The sequence below is a fragment of the Schistocerca americana genome, chromosome 6 (genome assembly GCF_021461395.2).
Source record: "Schistocerca americana isolate TAMUIC-IGC-003095 chromosome 6, iqSchAmer2.1, whole genome shotgun sequence".
Taxonomy (NCBI): domain Eukaryota; kingdom Metazoa; phylum Arthropoda; class Insecta; order Orthoptera; family Acrididae; genus Schistocerca; species Schistocerca americana.
This window is the reverse complement of record NC_060124.1, coordinates 415,784,874-415,804,337: the sequence shown is the minus strand read 5'-3', so window position 1 is coordinate 415,804,337 and position 19,464 is coordinate 415,784,874.

The window sequence follows — 19,464 nt, the reverse complement described above, 5'->3', positions numbered from 1 at the left end:
AGCAATAAGTCGCAAGGGGCTACGTTAGGCGAGTGGGGTGGATGCGGGATAATTGCAATTCAATGTTTTGACAGGAGTTTCCTCACAGGTTTACGCAGGTGCATTATCATACTGCAGAAACCAGCCTGTTGGGATATGCTGCAAAATTTGTGGCATAACCTGGGAACACGTATCACATAAACATACGTGTAAGTAATCTTGGAGTTCTCGGTCACCAGTTTCCAAGTAACTTCCAAACTTTGTTAACATCCAAAGATACAGAAGCATGTAAGATTCCGTACGAATTAATCGACAGTGCCAACATCCCGACATAGCGGCCTGTGCTGCGGGTCTAATGCTCTTGGTAATTAGAATGCCAGAGGAAAAATGTATTCTCATATGCTACTCAGCAGGTTGTGGGACGCTCAGCCTATGAACGTATGCCACTATGTACCTCCTATAAATATATTCCTGAGTGCTGCTGTATCTATACATATGGCTGCAAAACCCAAATCTGATTCTTGTATACTGTTCTCTTGTTCTGTCTAGATGGTACTTTTAGACTAACACAAACATTCGATTCTCAATCCCCATCTTCTGAAACAAATTTTACAGGTTATTGAAATCCGGTATCGCAGGACAGAGAGGATTAGGTTGTGGAAAGGGGCCAAGATCAGTTACTGTTAGTTACACAAGAACACATAACTTTATTCCTCGAAAAGCAAGGTACAGTTTTCTCGTTAAAACAACAGTGATCAATTCACGGCTGAGGGCCCAAGTAATTTCTCAATAATAAAGTTTAAATAATTCCTTTTAAAACACAAGGATTTAGAGAAACGGCTGAAGGCCTTACTTAAATAAAATTAAAATATCGTCTCGGCTAAAGGCACAAATAATATTCCGGATCAGCAAAAGAAATTCTTAAAAGTCAAGCATTTACAAATTTCGGCTAAAAGCCATATTAAGGAAAATTTAAATGAAATCCTCGTCTGAAAGCCGAATAATATTTCAACATAATATAAGGGACCCTTTAAAGACAAGCATTTACACAGTACAACAGAAAACCATCTTATTATCTTGACGGCTGAAGGCCCAAACAATTATTCAAAATAATTAAAGACAAACCTTAAGATAAGCATTTACCTAGTAGGACTGAAGGCCATTTTAAGGTATCAAGATAATTAAAGAGAAACCTTACAGACAGGAATTTACACACTACGGGCTGAAAGCCACAGATTTTTAAAAAAGGGTGGCTGAAGGCCTAAATACAGAGCAAACAAGAATTTTAAATAAAACAAGGCTGAAGGCCAGTCTTAAAATACTTCACATAAGGTTCTGCTGAATGCCATACTGAACGTAGAACAGACAAAATTAATACATGGCTGAAGGCCTGACGCAGTACTTGCGACAAAAGGAAAACACAATCAGAAACAGCAGAACAGTGGTGCTCAGAAGTGTTCCAAGGGTCGGCCTGCGGAGGAAAGTCTAACACCAGTTTAGGTGAGACAGGCAGCCAAGCGTAACACTAATCAATCGGGTAGCAGCACGACCTAGGGACGGCTGAAGAAGCAGCCAACAACCCAATCTTCCCTTCCACCCAATCAACGGCACGACAACCGAAATTACTTCCTCTCTGCTCTGTCGCAACCGACCGACTCCCTACGCCAGTACGCAGACAACATTCATCTGGTCAATGAAAATCACAGAAGCTACACACAGTTCCACGTAAACACATACACCAAGAACTCCGACAATCCAAAAACCACTGTGGAACAACGAGAAGAAATGACAAGTCGACAGATACAGTTTCTACAAGCGGTCGGCGACCAAATACACGTCGTCCGATGAGATGACCGACCAACCGAACGACCAACCAAGGTCTTCCCCACTCAAATTATGTGTGTCGGCAACAGCCGGACGCGTCTTGCCTATCTTGAGCTCACTGCAGCTCCAACCCACCTCAACTCGATGTCCATTCGGAACTCGGAGACATTGCGTCCCGGGCACACTCGCTCGGACCCAGTCATGCAGAGGTCACTCTTGCCCATCGGCCATGACATCTCTGCTCAAGAAATGAACCGAGCCACGTCCGGCAAGATGACCAACAGACGGTCAAAAGACCAAATACATTTCACCCGATAAGAAGACCAACCGAAGAACTAACCAACGGTCGTCCATCTCAATCTCTTTCCGTCGGACAGTTCATGTGTGTAGCCAGAGGTCGGAAATATTAGCTGTCCGCACCTCCCTGGCGCTCCGTCCCCGACTCCTGCTCCGTCCCCGACTGAACTCCGACAGACGACGACGCGGGAATACTAGTGGTCGCTCTAGAGATAGTAGGATAGTGCTCTTATCGATAAGTGCTGCTACTGCCACTCACGGGCAGGCCAGCCAGAAACATAGTGACTCCAGTAAATCAAATAAGAAACGAGGTGGCAGTACCGTAAAGACAAGATGATAAAGAATAAATGGCATGAACACGTGTCACGCTTTTCTAAGGCATATAAAAGAACAATCCATTGTTAATTAACATGCACAGTCATTAATATGGAATTGGCCATATCCCAACTGTGTGCCAACGTGATTTATCGTTTTTTATTGTGTTACCAGTAGAATTTTTATAATATACTAGCTCTGTGTTTCCTGCGTTACATTACGTCTTGTCTATTCGTTTCAGCATACTGTAGATGTAAAATTGGTTTTATGTCGGAATCTGTCGTTTGCTAAGCCTACGTAACTTCGTACCAGGGTACTACTTAAAGTTACGCCTATTATGAACTGTCAAACCGAATTGTCACGTAACATTTCTAGTGTTCAGATGGTTGTATGGGGACGTTCCGTTAGCCAATAAATTAAATTCATATCAAAAAGATTTGCATTTTGCTTCAGGGCCACGACAGTACAGCTATTTGATCCATCGACAGTTAATATGAGTAATCTCGAACTGGTCTTTGCCATTGAGTGTACATCTGAACACCATGGTCTCCATTGGTCGTAGTTCAAAAGACGAGGGACAAAGTACGCTGCGAATCGTTTCATGTTGAAATCATCAGCTAAAATTCTTTGTCATGTCACGTGCCTAATTCCAAATATTTCACAGAAATCATCGATTGTCTACCTGCTGTCTTGCGGCAGTACTTTCGATAGCTGTGCACAGTTACAGTTGGCCCAGACTCCAGGCGATCTTTAAATGGCTTAAATCATTCAAATGATCTTTCTTGGCACGAGAAGTGCTCACCGGAAACGTCCTTCAGCATGTGGTCGGTTTCGGCTCCATTTTCACGGAGCACAACAGTATGCAAAAAACACAGCGATGCGCACACACTGACACAACGTGGCAGACTGGAAATCGGAGGACACGGCTAGAGGTGCCTAGCGGCGCACGTTTGTGTTGGTAATTTTTTATACGTGATGTTCAAATTCTCGTAAGCTTTAGGTAGCCCATCTTGTATTCCACGCGTTGGACGGAGCAACGGCGTCCGCAGTCTGGCAGCCGGTGCTGTGGAGGAGTACAGCGGACAAGAGCCAAGAGTTATGGTTCGGTGCACCTCTGTCCGTGGCACTGCCCCTGCTTTAAGGAGCTCCATCTGGAATATTTAAGAGGGTCATTGCCCAGAAGCAAGTGGCGAGGAACGGCTGCACTTGCGCCTTCTTCGCTGAAAGAATGGCACCACTGCTTCCCTGGCATCGATGTTCGCCTGACGTGTCCTCCATGGCACATTTAACATGACAACACAACAGACACGTGTACAGACAACGGCGTGCTGAAAAGTAATGCTACAGAATTTTGTATGTGAAAACTCTTAAAGCTTTTAAAATAAACAAATGTTATTAACACTCTGCATGTTATTCTTCACGTCTAAATATTTATTTCTCGGAATAGTCATCCTGGCGAAGAACATACTTCTTTCAACAAGAAACTTATTTGTTGATATCGAAACTTTAAAATGTTAGACTTCGTTGACGGGGCCACAATTTCACCCCTGCTTGCACGGCTTTCATCAGAAAGTCCTCGAACATGTTCCTTAATTTTTCGAGAAAAGATGAGAGCCTGATGGATCTTACTCGGAAGTGTATGGAGGCTGACCGATGACAGTGAACCCAAGATTTGCGATTGTTTAGGAGTCGCACCGCTCTTGTATGGTCTGACATTGTCATTGAGCCGTGCCGACTCGCCAGAGTTGCTTGCACGACGGCCGGGCCGCGGCCCAACGATATCCAGCCAGTACCGATTATCGCTGCCCGCCGCGAGGATCTTTGACAGCGTGTTTGGCGTGGTTTGGCGCGCGGTTGTGTGTTTCAAATACGGAACGTGAAGACGTGGTGGGCAATTGGACATTGAGCCAGTTTTTGAGCGGTGGTTCTTGGGAGTGGAATTTGCGTGACGTGTGCGAGCTCTCAGGGTAAGGATGGAAATGGGTTTTCCGTACTTGTTGCCAGGGACCGAAGGTTCATTGTGTAATTACTACTGCTGGCTAGAGGAACGGTTTCGGAATGAAATGCTCCCTGGCTACCCTAAATTTCTAATTGGTAAAAAACCAAGCTGTGAACAAATTCGTTTCTTGAGCAGAACGGATAGCGTAGCTCTCGGTATTGTGTGCTACTCACTTGTTGTTCCGTTAGTGGGAGGTGACACGTGACTTCTGGTAACCGAAATTGTATCTGACGTTACGTTACTAGAAGCCAGTTGAATTTAACCGTTTTAAATTGCCACCTTGCATAAACATGTCTTGTGATTCTATTTTAAGAGTGGTGAATGCTTAAATAGTGATTTGTTTTGCTAGTTCTTGGACATCTGTGGCTGTGGTTGAAAAATAAATAAAAAATAAATAAATGAAAATAAAACAAATAAATAAGTAAATAAAAGATTGGTGATAAGTGGCTTGGCTTATACGTTTTCCGCCCTGGTAGCATGAACTTTAAGAAGTGCTGTGTTCAGTGGAATCGATCGGTACCTGTCATCGGTTAAGGGATTAACTGAAATTATAAGCCTTACGAAGGCTGTTATTGTATTCACGTTTACAGTAAGACACTCTAAGTACTCTTGATGATTCGCTTAGGGATTTGGCAGGCTGGGTCTACTGGGGCGTTAGTGCGTTAGGATAAGCGTTAATGTTGTTAAAAACTTGAGCCTTATTCGGTGTTGCATTGCAATAATTATTGAAATATTTGTTATTGCGTCCAGTGTTACACGTGAAGTACTGTCTGTTATTTAAAGATACACTGTGTGATCAAAAGCATCCGGACACCCCCAACATCATACGTTTTTCATAATAGATGCATTGTACTACCACCTACTGCCAGGTACTCCATAGCAGCGACCTCAATAGTCATCAGACATCGCGAGAGAGCAGAATGGAGTGTTCCGGGGAAGTCACGGACTTCGAAAGTGGTCAGATGATTACGTGTCACTTGCGTCATACGTCTGTGCGCGAGATTTCGACACTGCTAAACATCCCTAGGTCCACTGTTTCCGATGTGATAGTGAAGTGGAAACATGAAGGGACGCGTACAGCACAATAGCTTACTGGCTGACCTCATCTGCTGACTGACAGAGACCGCCGACAGTTGAAGATTGTCATAATGTGTAATAGGCAGACACCTCTCCGGACATCACACAGGAATTCCAAACTGCATCAGGATCCACTGCAAGTACTATGACAGTTAGGCGGGAAGTGAGGAAATTTTATGGTCGAGCTGATGCTCATAAGCCAGACATAACGCCGGTAAATGCCAAACGGCGATTCGCTTGGAGTAAGAAGCGTAAACATTGCAACACATAAAAGACACAACTAGGCACAACATTAAAATATAGAATCTTAAATACTGTGAAATTTTAAAAAAAATCTGCGGAAGAAAATGCACGTAGCTAGAACATAACAATTAAATCGCTCAACCAGCCGGTGAATATTGGCGAATTGGGACAGAGAATAATGGTACTACCAGAAAAGTCCAACTGCACTTACTTCATTTCCAAACTTATGAGCTCCATATCAAATTTCCGTCAACGATTATTCCGGTAACATCGGCTATGGATGTCTCTCATGGCGAACCAGTATAAATCTACCACGCTAATCACCTCCCACAACACAGAAAGCGTGTACCTGACAAATTGTTCACCATGCAGTGTTTCTCGGTGGTACTCAGTCCACCTTCGTAATAGACGTAGGTCGCCATTCCTTTCTGAGAAACAATTTCCACATAACTAGTGCAGTCTGGATATCAAAACAAACGTGCATCCTAGGCCGACACGCGGCCTCACACTCTGTCACTGTCCAAGCCCGCCGCCCGTGCGGTGACCAGCTAGCAAGCACGAGGACAAGTAAGTGGCCACACACTCCACAGGCCCATACTTCCTTCTGTATACAGGCGGAGCCGCTTAAATCGCCTTCACTGCCAATTTCCCCCCTCGGCAGGCGAGAGAAGTCCTGCCTCTCACTCAGGAAAGGTAAGCAAACGTAATGACAATCAATATTCTCACCTGCACATGTTAAAGAACGCCATGGGTGAAACTCAAGCCCAACAAGATCTGAACTTAATGGAAAAGTTCTCATTTCAAATACAGTTTACTAACTAGGACGCTATTTAATATTGAATTCACACTATTTAATATTGAAGTCAGAGGCTGCTGGTAACCCATACGGTCACACTTGTTTTGTAGTGGTGGTGGTGGTGGTGGTTCCTATGGGACCAAACTGCTTAATCTAACTACTAAATCTAACTTAAGCTAACTTACGCTAAGGACAACACACACACCCATGCCCGAGGGAGGACTCGAACCTCCGACGGTGGGTTCCGTGCGAACCGTGGCAAGGCTCGTAAGACCACACGGCTACGCCGCGCGGCACGCTTGTTTTGAAATCGTCTGGTCTGCTGATGTTTTCTGGAACATTTTTGCATCGTACTTGTGTGAGGTTTTTATGTCAATTACAATACTTGGTGAATAATTAACTTCAGGCAGCAAATATCTCGTAGCTACATTGTGTTCGGTTAGAGATACAGACTCCATAACACCTAGGCCGTTGCTGACGTAACTGGCATATACGATATTACAGTGACCGTGTAATTCTGAATTACTATGCAAAATTCCTTTGTACAGAAGAACATTGCATCGTTACTCGAAATAACAGGTGCATGCCTGTCCAAAGGAACATTGCATCGTTTTTCGGAATAACACAGGCACCGCAATGTCGTATTTACTCGCCGACACCGGGCAAGCGAATTTCCAGTAAAATGTCTTATCAGTACGGGAACATACATAATGGATGTACAAACAGATTGTAAACACATGGCTGGTGACATAAGGTAGTTTGGATGTGACCGTAAGACATGCACGGATAGCCCGATGGTCCGGCGACCGCTCCCTACAAGCGGGGAAATCCGGCTTCGAGTTCCGGTCCGGCACAAATTTTCATTGTCATCATTCAGTTCCACAGCTGATGCTCGTCTATATTCGCAGTTGTGAATACGTATTATGTAACTTGCATGTGGCTGATTAGCATTTGACCACAATGAATTCATCTAGAAGCAAGATTCTCTTCTGTAAGCTTAAACGTTTCTGTATCATAATATAACCTAAACTGTGGGACAGTGACCCTTTCATGTATACTTATTGATGCTATTTGTACAAACTTACGTGAAGACTAAATGATCTGGTTTCGCAGTGCGCCGAAGAAAGTGATGCGGCAAGCGACCTGGCGTATGGTACGGCACGAGTCTTGTTTCTGGCTTCCGAATGAGAAAGAACAAACATAGCCTAACGGAGCAGCGCCTACCGGACTAATATGATATAACTGTATCGCACGGCACGCCAAGTCACTGAGCAAGCTCCAATTTCCCACGCACCACGTCTGTGTTAATGATGGTTTACGAAAGTATCTGGTTTGATTGTGCGGTCGTCTCTGTGACTACGAAACTGAGAAAGGATCGGGATTCACTTTGTTGGTTTCACGTATTTACAATAACAGCAGCAATGAATACAGCAACAGGAAATCTCAGACAAAGAATGGGAACGGGCTGTAAATGAATACCAGAGACACGTACGGTTCCTGAATTTCATTTAGTTTTTTGTTTCCGAATAGGAAGACTATGTAGAACTGAACGGAAGTACGAATTGTGGTTTTCCATAAATCACGCCTGCAAGTGGCATGTACGAGGGTTGACTGAAAAGCAATACCTCCACCTTCGTAACGCTTCAACAGTTGGCAGCATTGGTATGCGGCAGGTACTGTCTTGCTCCATAGCTTCTTCTCGACAGCTCCAGTTGGCGGGAAGCCTTAACATTGAATGGTTACTTTACTTTACTATGTCTTCGTCATTTACCAGCCATGGCTGGACAGACTGCGTCACAAATACAATGTTTATCAACTAACATTTATACAACACCATATACAAAATTTATATTACAAATAAAAGAAAATATTTATGCAGTGCACAAAAACACATAGAACATAGCGGTAATGAAATATAACTAAACAGGAAAGTAAAACTTCATAGCAGCAAATGAAAATACCATAAAGCAAAATGTCACACACACAAAGATTCATTTTGGCAAAATATGTACTTTAAGTAAAACACAAAATTAAATGTGTAGTTAACATAAGAAGAAGATTAAATTTAGGCAAAATTATATATAAAACATAACAATATTTATTATTTTGTCCATTCAGTAGAACCGCTGTTGAAAAACTCTTCCAATGAATATAGTGGATGTTGTTTCAAGTCCTGAGCAATTTTTTTTCCGAAATAATTCAAGTGGTAGGGATTTCACTTCTGGAGGCAGTTGATTTTACATTTTTAGGGCGACTGTTGGAAAGCTGTCTTGTGTACTTGATAGGCGACACCTTGCCACTTCAATGTTCCTCTTACAGCGAGTGTCATGATTATGTATTTCTTGTCTTATGCTAAAATTCCCTTGATTTTCTTTTATATACATGAGGCAGAAATACACATACTGGCTAAAGACAGTCATTATGCCTAGCCTGGTGAAAATAGGCTTACAGTGGTCTAGTCTTTTGCTAGAGGATATGATCCTGATGGCTTTTTTTTTTTTTTTTTTTTTTTGTAATAGCAACACATCTTTGCTGCCTGAGGAGTGTCCCCACAACAACAGTCCATAGCTAATGTGGCTGTGGAAGAGTGCATGGTAGACTATTGTGAGAAACTGGTCAGTTATTACCCTCTTCAGCTTCCTCAGGAGGTATATCACACGAGAAAGTTTGGTGCATACATATGCAGTGTGAGCATTCATGGAGAGTTTGCTGTCAATCTTGAAGCCCAGTAATCTGACAGTCTCCATGTTTTCTTGGTCTTCAATGTTGGTTAGACTGCATATCAAATATTGGGTTTTTTCTTCATTGATCTTCATTTTGTTTATTATGAACCATTCTTTTATTTCTTTAAACACCAAATTTGATGCACCAAGAGCTTCTGTGGCTGTATGTCCTTTGGCAATAAGGGTAGTGTCATCTGCAAACTGCAACATTTGAATATTACAGCTCATATAATTGACATATATGAGGAATAGGAGAGGTCCTAAGACTGATCCTTGGGGCACTCCATGTTCCAGTTTTTGTTTAAGAGAAGTTTCTCCATGCACTGATACTACCTGCTTTCGGTTTTCCAAATAAGATTGGAGTGTTGATAGAACAACACCTCCTACACCATAGCATCTTAACTTGGCTGTTAGTGTTGTGTGTGAGATGCAGTCAAAGTCTTTGCTGAGGTCACAGGGTGTCAGTGCCACACTCTCTCTCTCTTCAAAACTCTGTCGAATTGTTTTTAATAAGTCCAGTGTGGCTGTCACTGTTGATCTCCCTTTGCGGAATTCGTGCTGTGTACTTTGGAATATGTTGTTTTCCTCAAAGTAATTCAGTACCTGGCGGTGCATCACAGACTCAGTAACTTTGGCTAGTACTGGTACCACTGAGATTGGTCTGAAGCTGGACACCTCACAAGGATCCCCCTTCTTATATATTGGTACTGTGCGCGCCAGTTTAAGGAAGTCTGGGAAGACACCAGAAGATAGACATTTGTTTATTGCTATGGCTAGTGGCTGAGCTAATTCTGCAATAATTTTCTTTAGCAGTGTGCAGGATATGCCATAGATGTCTACACTTTCTGAGTGTTTGTAGGAGTTCACAATTTTTATCATGTCTTCAGGGTGTACTTCCTTCCAGTTTTGAATACTGCAACTGTCTGCATTTCTTATGTTTGCAGTTGGATCTAGGTCAGAGTTTGGAATTTCACTCACTGTCTTTTCCACTATTCTGACAAAATATTCATTGAAGTCATCAGGGCTACACGAATTTAAGCAGGAGGTAGTCTTCTTTCTGTTCTCATTTACAAGATTCCAGGCAGCGTTACAAGGATTTTGCGCCTCTTTAATGTATGTATCATTATATTTCTTTTTTGCTTCCTCTACTGCCTTCCTATAAGCTTTTTTGGCTTTTAGGTAGTTGCGGTGATGTAGTTCTTTAGCTGGAATGTCTAAAGCTGATTTCATTCGGTCCTTGCACATTGTTACAATACACTTCAACTTATTGAGCTCGGCGGTGTACAATTGTTTCACATTGATAACTTTCTGCCTGCCTTGTGATTTGTCCAGAGGATTCTTCACTGGTCTTACCGGAAACATGTCATCAAATATTGCTTTTGAGGTTTGGAACAGACATAAGAAAGAATCACTGCCTACTAACTCTGCAATTTTCTGCTGCCAGTTTACACAAGATAGAGCTGCTTTGAGATCATTTAGTCTCTCTTCTTTAACAAATCTTCTTTTGAATATGTAATTTGAATGCCATGTGCTTATCTGCGGTTTGCTCCTCATACTGGTTTCCATTACTAGTGCACAGTGATCTGCTATCATAGGTTCAACTACACTGAGTTTATAATCCCAGATGTTGAGGTAGGTGATTATGGTGTCCAGGCATGCACCACCCCTTGTTGGGAGCTTATTTGCAATAAACAACCTATAACTGGTAATTAATCTCATAAAGACCCTCTCTCTGGCATCTACATCACCTATGTGTATGTTAAAATCTCCACACAGTGCGATTTTTGACTTTAGGCGTGTTAGGTAGCACAAACAGTTCTCCATATGTCCAATAAAATTCTCAAAGTCACCATCTGGTGAATGGTACACAGAAATAAAAACTAAATCAATATTTGTTAATAACAGTGCAGCTAATTCAAGATCAAAATCCACACAAAAACTGCTTAAATCAATTTCCTTGATGCTATGATTTCTGTTGGCATACACAGAGACCCCACCGTGGGTTGCAGTTCTTCGAAACCAAGCACTGGCCATGTCTAAGTATTCAACAGATTTATAGAAATCACCTTCTGCTTCAGCTAGCCAGTGTTCACAAATACATAAAACATCTGGTTTAATTTCTTCTGTAAAAAATGATAGGAGATCCATTTTGGTTCTTATGCACTGCACATTTACACTTGCAATGATTATAGGCATATTGTTTTCAGTACTAGAAACATTCTTGTGCAGTGATCCTTGATCCTTGTTTTTAACTTCATAATCTATTTTATTGGCATAACGGATGGCCTCCGGAACAAAAAACGCTTAATTACAACATTTTTGGGCCATACAGCAGTGTCCATTAGCTTGTCTTTTAGATGAAAGTCTACACCAATCTTAAAACTACTATTTACACCCTTAGATTCCAATTTTTCTACGTGAAAGTTGCTATGACCTGGTAGGATTTTCTTCAAAAAGTTAATTACGTTTTCTGCTGTCGTTCCACTTTTCACCTTTCCTAAATGAAACCATGCTCTCTTTCCCCCATACAGCATTCCTAGGTCATCACCAGTGCCTATTATTTTATTTTTCCTGTCACTAACACTTGAATTTCCAACTACGGAGATGGCATTGGTTGGAGGAGTTGATCTGATAGCCACTGTCTGTGGCAGTTTGCATGGTATATCTGTATTTAGCGCTGTATTATTTGTTTGTTGTTCTGCAGAAGTTGTTGGGGTTTTCTTGTCCCTATGGCGAAAACTTCTTTTCCTAGAACTTACTACACGCCACCCTGTATTGGGTGAGAGTTTATTTTCTGAGGAATCTGCAGAGTTGTAGAGACTATTTTCGTCTTTATAAACGCCAGATCCTGTGTTGTTGACCGATCCATTGTTTACATCAAAACACTCATTTGATTCCATGATATCAGTTTGATTACAATTTACGGTTGGAGATTTTTCGTCTGGAATGATCTGTCTTCCTTGTTGTAGAAAGGGATTTGAACAGTTTCTGTCACTACTTACATTATTACAGCATTCATCAGCGCCGTTTTCTCGATCACCAACAGTTGTTTTGGATGTATGAGTCGGGTTGCACAGTACATTAACCACAATATGGTGTTTATGTTTATCTGCCGCCAAATCCGTTTGTTTACCATTTGCAGTACCAATTTTTTCCTGCACAAATTCACTTACTTTGCTATAACCACTTTCCAAGGAGTCAGCACCGTTTACAAGTGGTTTTTCACATATGTTTACGTTATATTTTGGAGACTGCAATTCTTCAGTCTTAGAATCAGCACTGATAATTGTATCCAGCTTTTTATTCATTGATAGGTTATCTTCCCATATTTTATTTGTTAACTTGAGTATATTTTGCAAGTATTCTAATAATTTTACGTCACCGTTCACTTCAATATCACTTTTGTGTTTCTGCACTTCAGGTTCAAGTAAATTTTCGCTACTTAACCTCTTTTCGCAGGACACACAGTGAAACTTAATTCGGTCTTTAGAACATGCTACTGTACGAGCTTCACTGTTACTAACGCCTACACACTCGTTGTGAAAGGATTTATTACACCATAATCCACAAACTAGCACTATATCTGTCGTTTTAATAACTTTTTTGCACGCTTCTCATGATCGAACAACATCACTTGCCGCCATCTTTCATCTTTGGGTTGTTACAGTGTAAAGTATGGAACCCGGCGCAGACGGTCGGCCAATGCGATTTAAGCAACGTGCAGTCATCGATTTCTTGACAGCAGAAGGTGTCACCCCTGAGGAGATTAATCAGAGAATGAAAGGAGTTTATGGTGATTGTGTTGATGTGAGTACTGTGAGTCGCTGGGCGAGTAAGTTTAAATATGTTGAGGCGGGAACGTCTGACCTGCGTGACAAACAAAGAGTTGGACGTCCTGTGACAGCAACAACCGAGTTTCACAAGCAGAATGTTGACTGACTGACTCAGGACGATCGTCGTATCACTCAGAGAGAAATTGCAAGCACAATAGCCATTTCACAATAACTTGTGAGTCACATTATTGCTTTGCTTGGCTATCGGAACATCTGTGCACGATAGGTACCCCAGATGCTGACTCCTAAAATGAAAGCTCACAGGCTTGAAATTTGCCAGGAACTCCTCTCGCTTTACTAGAATGAACGTGACGCCTTTCTCTATTTAATTGTGACAGGAGACGAAACGTAGGTACACCATTACGACCCGGAGACGAAACGTCAGTGTATGGAATATCGACACAAAGACTCGCCCCAGACAAAGAAATTCAAGACTCAGCCCTCAGCTGGAAAAATCATGGCCACAGTGTTCTAGGACGCAGATGGTGTTATACATGTTGATGTCCTTGATCGTGGAACAAGAAAATTGAGAGTGTTAATCATAACGCGGCGAACTCTGAAACGACGGCTAACGAGGGTCCGAAATTGAAAGGGAAATGTTTTCCTGCAGCATGATAATGCCAAACCACACACTTCACGTGCCACCACAGCAGAATTTCAGAAACTGAATCTCACCACCGTACGGCATTCTCCATGCGGTCCAGGCTTAGCACCGTCTGACTTCCATCTGTTCTCGACAGTGAAAGACGATCTCGGGGATATCATTACGCTTCTGATGAAGACGTTGAGTGAACTGTGCGACTGTGGCTGCGGAAACAGTGTCGACTTCTTCCGCGACGGCTTTAGAAAACTTGTTCATCGTTTGCAGAAACATATCCAATTGGCTGGTGACTATGTGGAAAAGTGAATGTTGGTATGATGTTTAAAGCTTTCCCGGCGTACTGATTGTTCCATGAAAACACGGGAGAACTGCTGGATATCAGTAACTTCCTGCCACGATATTTCGGCGCATCTGGCCATCTTCAGGTGAATGCCACTGTAGTAGTACTGGCGAGTACGCTTGTTTTTCTTTATTGTTATTTTCAAACCCGTACAAACAGGCAGGCTGTCAGCAGCATGTTACGCCGCTCTTCAGCCTTAGAATAGATCAATAAACAACAGAAAGAATACACATAAGTGACATAACGGTGGGTGATAAAACAGTAGACACATAAAGACAAACATGGAGCCGTTCACACTCGACGATAAACCACACTACAAACTGTTGACACGACGCACAAAAACTGAAGATGGCGATGGCACAGGTGAACGATGGAGTGCGACGGTGAACACTGAACACTAAACACGACGGCGCAACCGAGATACTAATGGCGATGATCTCCGGTGCGCGAATGTCCACTTAGCGTGTGCGAGTCCGGGGACCTGCCAAGAGGGGAAGAAGGGTGAGGTGGGGGAGAGGGGAGAACAAAGATGCCAATGGCTGAGGAGATGAGGGGAGAACTAGAGGGACAGGGGAGGGGAAGCCCGAGGGAGGAGTATGGAGAAATGGAGGAGGAAGGATAGAGGGAGAGAAGGGAGGGAGGGTGCCCAAACGAGCAAACACAGGAAGAGGGAGGGAGGATCAAAGTTGGTAGGAGAAGTAGATGAAGGGGAGGAGGGCATCATCAGGGAGAGGGAGCTGGCGGAAGCCACCTTGGGAGAGGGTAAGGAGGGTGGAGAGATGGAGACCAGGTGGGACCTGGGAATACAGGTGCGGCAGCAGGTGGGGGTGGGAGTGGATGAGCGTGACAAGCGGGTGAGGAGGATCGAGTTTGCAGGAAGTGTACAGGATCCGTTTCCTTTCAAGGAAAAGGACGAGGTGGGGGAATGGAATGAGATCATACAGGATCCATGTGGGGGAGGGGAGACGGATGCAACAGGCGAGGCGGAGAGCATGGCATTCAAGGATTTGAAGGGATTTATAAAAGGTAGGGGAGGCGGAGATCCAAGCCGGAAGGGCATAACAAAGGATGGGGCGGATGAGGGATTTATAGGTGTGGAGTATGGTGGAGGGGTCCAGACCCCACGTACGGCCGGAAAGGAGCTTGAGGAGACGGAGTCAGGAGCGTGCCTTGCTTGGATTGTCCAGAGATGGGGGGTCCAGGAGAGGTGACGGCCGAGGTTGACGCCAAGGGTAGGGGGTGAGGGCGATAGGATGGCTATAGATGGTGAGATAGAAATCAAGGAGATGGAAGGAAGGGGTGGTTTTGCCTACAATGATCGCCTGGGTTTTGGAGGGATTGATCTTGAGCAACCACTGGTTGCACCAAGTGGTGAACCGGTCAAGATGGGATTGGAGAAGGTGTTGGGAGCGCTGCAGGGTGGGGGCAAGGGCAAGGAAGGCGGTGTCATCGGCAAACTGGAGAAGGTGGACGGGAGGGGGGGAGTGTGACTGCAGCGGCATGTCCGCCATTTATAAAAGGTACAGAAGGGGGGAGAGGACGGAGCCTTGGGGCACACCGGCAGAGGGAAGAAAGGTGTAGGAATCCGTGTTATGGATAGTGACGTAGGAAGGACAGTGGGAGAGAAAGGAGCCAATCAGATGGACGTAGTTAATGGGAAGGGCGAAGGTTTGGAGCTTGAAGAGGAGACCGGAATGCCATATGCGGTCATAAGCACGTTCGAGGTCCAGGGAGAGGAAGATTGCAGAGCGACGGGAATTAAGCTTTTCGGAAAGGAGATGAGTGAGGTGAAGGAGAAGGTCGTTGGAAGAGAAGGACGGCCGAAAGCCACACTGGGTAATGGGAAGGAGGTGGTGCTGGCGGAGATTCTGGTGGATGCGGCGGGTGAGGATAGATTCCAGGACCTTGCTGAAGACCGAGGTAAGGCTGATGGGACGGTAGGAGGAAATGGCGGACGGCGGCTTACCAGGCTTAAGGAACATCAGGATACGGGAGGTTTTCCACAGGTCAGGGTAGTAACCGGTGGACAGGACTACATTGTAGAGCCTGGCCAGGGTGGAGAGGAAAGAGACAGGAGCTTCACGAAGTTGACGGTAGGTGACACGACCGTGACCAGGAGCGGTGTTGCGTTTTGTGTGGAGTGTAGCAATGAGATCCTGTGTAGTGGTAGGGGCATTGAGTTCTGTGTGTGCGATGTTGTCCAAGTACTGGAAACCAGGTGCGAGGGGAGGGACAGAGGCTTCAGTTCGATCGCGGACATCCGGGAAGAGAGAGTAATCGAACTGGGGATCATCGGGGATGGAAAAGACATCGGAGAGGTAGGAGGCAAAGTGATTGGCCTTACTAAGGGTGTCAGGGAAGGGGTGATCATCATGGAGAAGAGGATAGTAGGGGGAGGGTTCAGTTCCGGTAAGGCGACGGAAGGCTGACCAGAACTTGGACGAGTTTATAGGTAGGGTAGCATTTAAACGGGTGCATGTCTTTCGCCAGTCCCCGCGTTTCTTAGCCGCGAGCAAATTTCGAATGTGTCACTGGAGTTGCCGGTGGCGTCGTAGTGGGTCCGGGTCATGCGTGTGGAGGAAGGCACGGTAGAGACGGCAGGATTGATTGAGGAGAAGGACGGCCTGTGGGGGTAAGGTAGGACGGTGGGGGTGGATGGCGACAGTAGGGACGTGGGCCTCCACAGCTTCAGACAAGGTCTGCTGGAGAAAGGAGGCGGCATGGGTTACATCGGCAGGGTTGGTGGTAGGTGAAGGGGTGGCTATCAACCTGGGTGGAGAGGGTATCCCGGTAGGCATTCCAGTTGGCACGGGAATAGTCATAGACGTACTTTGGGGGAGGGTCATTATGAGGGTTGGGGCAGGGGTGACGATCGTCTGAAATGGTGAGGAGACAGGGAGATGGTCACTACCAATAGGCTCCAGGACATCCACCGTTATGCCGCCATGGAGGTTAGGGGAGGAAAGGATAACATCAGTAGTGGAGTTGGATTCGGGACAGGTGTGCTGGGGGATGGGGATGAGGTCGCCTTGAAGGGAGGAGAGGAACCGATGCCATCGCCGTAACTGGGCGGCGGAACGACTATGGATGTTGAGGTCGGCGGCGATCACGTAGGAGGAAAAGGTACAGTCAATGTGGGAGAGGAAGTCGAAGGGAATAGGGGAGTTAGGGCGGACATAGATGGTGGCGCAGGTGACGGTAAGGCCGGGGAAGAAGAGACTAAGGATCAGGTGTTCGGTGGAGTTGGGAAGGAGAGGTTGGAGCCGAACTGGGATCTGACGGTGGTGACCAATGGCAACTCCGCCATGCGCAATCGGGAGAGGATTATTGGAGCGGTGAAGGAGGTAGGGCGATGTGTGGACGATGTGGTGGGGTTGGAGGAAGGTTTCATTGAGGAGGAAGGCATCCACGTGGTGGGTGGCAAGGGTGTGCAGGAAGAGGTTCTTGTTGGTGGGAGGGGAGCGGATGTTGTTGAAAAGAATACGGTGCTGTCGAGCCATGACAGGGATTTAGACGAGGGTGTCAAGACGGGAGAAGGCGAAATGGGCCTGGTTGTGGGAGTAGGTGGCATACATTTTGAGGTGGAAGACGGAATGGGTGGTGAGAGATACCTGTTGGAGGGTGTGAGGGCGCTGGAAAGTGTGGACGTGTGAATGCGGCAAATCATATATAGGGCAAACAACACGAACTGTGCAGGAACGCATTGTGGAACACCAACGGCATACTCGCCTTCTCCAACCCACCAAGTCCGCAATCGCCGAACATAGTATTTCCACAGACCATTCCATGAATTACAACGACACAAAAATTTTGGCCCATACATTAAACTTTTGGAGCTCGATTATTAATGAATCTCGGGAAATAAGATTGTCTGACAACGAGACTCTCATCAATCGAGAAACGGTTATCAGCCGAACTCTGCTTGGAATCCTGTTATAGAAAACTTCGTAGTCGACGTAGTTATCTGCATAAAGATGGAAATCGACCTGACACCGATACGGCAGGGTTTCACAATGGAGGGCGCGAGGCACAGCGCACGGAGCCGTTATGAACGCGCATGCTGAGCAGCGCATGCGCAATGTCACCTCAGAAGGCTTTAAATAGCGGAACTCAGCGCGTACTCGCCAGTACTACAACAGTGGCATTCACCTGAAGATGGCCAGAAGACTCTGCGCCAAAATATCGTGGCAGGAAGGTACTGATATCCGGCAGTTCTCCCGTGTTTTTATGAATGTTGGTAATTAAAAATCACATTCTAAGGATTATTTCTGCGTTTGATGTATTAAAATCTTCCCATCTACATCCAATTAACGAATATGGTGGCATTACTTTTCATTCAACCCTCTTAATATCACGTTCTTTCTGTATGTAGATACATACATTCCTTTTTTCCACCAAGAAAATGCTCTACTTGGGCCAAGAAAGAAACTGCAGAACCTATTTCTCAATAGCGTTGTTTGTAGAAACTTGTCGGTTTTACGTGTTTTGATGTGAGTTTCTCACTCTGCGACGCAAAGACTTGGAATATACTTCATAATGAGTCCGTATAAAGTTATGGAGGACACAGCTTGAGCTATCACCTCGATTTTATTGACGTCATAGTTTATTGAAGTACCCAACATCTGGAACATTGACACTAACATACCAAAATAATATTCTACCGACCTCCTTGCCTTGCATAATCTGCAAATAAATGTGCACATATCATTAGTTAATTATGTGGGAGGAAACGGTCTCATTTGGTGTTTTGTCAAAAAAAGCTTCATAGGCAGCGAAATGAAAAAGAAAATTTTTACAGTCTATTTGTGTTAAAGACGCAGGCACTGAAGCGGACGGTAGCCTAACAATGCTCTAACGAAAGAGCTTTTCTTTCAATACACTCCCGTCACTGTTGCAGCCATACTTCTTGAAGTTAATTGATTCAGATTATCTCTCTGTATTTGAAACACCTGGTCAGACTTTGAATAGAAAATCCTCTAATAATAATAGAAAAATCCTCTAATAATAATGGAAAACCCTCTAATAATAACCGTTGATTCAGATTTAGTTGAAGACTAAACTCTGATGGGTGTTTGTCTGCGTTACCAATATACTTTGATAGATTCCAAAGTTCCCAGTAACGATCAACTGCTTTCTTCCAGTTGCCTAGCTCCAGCGTTAGTAAATATTCAGGTTACAGATGTTCCCGTATTCTCTTTGATGCTTCAGTCGCAATTCATCGAATGGTGTTTTGTACCCGGAAGAGATAAAAGGGAGGCGACGTACGTATTTAACCCTGCTGCTTTCGTTAAAGAAGTTAAATACACACGCTGCTTCATTTCATAATGACCCTATTAGTATTCAAGGGTGCAACATTCATCATTTATTATGCGTTAATACAATTTTAAATGTAGGCTTTAATTGCGCATCTTCGATTACATCTGTACCACGATTATGC